General features: G+C 41.8%; 1 protein-coding gene across 1 annotated transcript in view; it reads left to right on the forward strand.

Annotated features, from left to right (window-relative positions):
- Positions 1-1,638, forward strand: part of UCP1 (uncoupling protein 1) — a 14,332-nt gene that overhangs the window by 1,662 nt on the left and 11,032 nt on the right. The gene's annotated exons all lie outside the window — the stretch shown is intronic.

Below are 1,638 nucleotides of genomic sequence, written 5' to 3' on the forward strand. Positions count from 1 at the left end.
GATTCTGACTCATAGAGACTCCCATCAGGTTTCCAAGAATGTAAATCTTTACAGAAGCAGACTGTCTCATCTTTCTTCTGCAGAGTGGCTAGTGGGTTTGAACCACTGACCCTTTGGTTAGCAGCCAGATGCCTTAACCACTATAACACACACACACACACACACACAAACCGCTGCCATGGATTCCACTCCCACTCACTAGCAACCCTTATTGGGTTTCCAAGGCTATAAATCCTTATGCAAGTAGATTGCCTCATTGTCCTCCCATGGAGCAGCTGGTGGGTTTGAACTACTGAACTTCTGGTTAGCAGACAAATGTCTTACCCTATGCCACCAGAGTTCTTTTAGTTTAATTCAAAGTCCGCCAGACAGTGATATGTATCAGAAAGCCCTGGGGAGCTTGTTGAAGAAAAAAAAAATACTGATGACTACCCCAGTGCTGCTGAGTGAGAATCTCTCAGGATGGGGCTCAGAGAATCTGTGTTTTAACAAATTTCCCAGTAATTCTGGTATAAGGAGCCTTGGTGGCACAATGGTTAAATGTTTGGCTGCTAACCAAAAGGTCTGTGGTTTGAACCTACCAGATTCTCTGTGGGAGAAAAGACCTTTATGGAGCAATCTGATCCTGTAAAGATTACAGCCTAGGAAACCTTATGGGACAGTTCTATTCTGTAATATAGGGTCACTATGAGTTGGAATCAACTTGACAGCACACAACAATTTTGGTGTGCAACAAAGTCTGAAAACCTTTGGTTTTAATAGAAGGAAAACAATCCTTGTGAGAAAAGTTGAAAGAACAGGAAATAATTTCCTTTAAGATGTTCCTCATAAGGTCTCTAATATTGAGAGAGTAGAGAAGAAAAGTAGATTTAAGTTGTAGTGAGTTTGGTTAGAGGAAGAAGATAAAGAAGTATTTCTTAAGTCTCAGTATATATCAAGAGTTTCTGTCAGTTTAGAAAACCACCACTAGATGCCATTTCAATTGACTCTGACTCATAGTGACGCTATGTGTTTCAGATTAGAACTGTGCTCCGTACAGTTTTCTATGCCTGATTTTTTCTTTTCTCTTTTTTAGCTAGCATTTACTTGAGTGCTTACCATTACCTAGGCACTGTTCTGAATGCTTCAGGTACATCACAACTTGTTGTTGCTGTTGTTATATGCCATCGAGTCAAACCTGACTCAGCGACCCCTCCTTGGGTTTCCAAGGCAGTTTCACTACAAAAGTAGATTGCCCCATCTTCCTTCCGAGGAGTGGCTGTTGGGTTTGAACCTCCAGCCTTCTGGTTAGCAGTCAAGTGCCTTAGCCACTACACTACCAGAGCTCCCACATCACAACTAGGTAGATAGTATTATTCTTTTCATTTTACAAATGGAGACACTGAAACAGTTTCAGAACTTGCCCAAGGTCACAAAAAGAGGCAGAGGCAAAGTTCAAGCCTCTGAGGACCTTAGAGGGTCCTCACCTCTGAGCCCAGGCTCTTAACAACTGCACTCTCCTGCCCCTGCAATTTATATATGATTCTGTGCATCACTCCATCCATACACCAATGTGGTGAAGTGGAAATTGTTATCCACATTTTCCAACATGGAAATGAAATATCGGAGAAGTTAAGTAATATGCACAAGATCACACAG

Source organism: Orycteropus afer, unplaced genomic scaffold, assembly GCF_000298275.1.
Source record: "Orycteropus afer afer isolate SDZICR_OR568_19922 unplaced genomic scaffold, OryAfe1.0 scaffold00076, whole genome shotgun sequence".
Lineage (NCBI taxonomy): Eukaryota > Metazoa > Chordata > Mammalia > Tubulidentata > Orycteropodidae > Orycteropus > Orycteropus afer.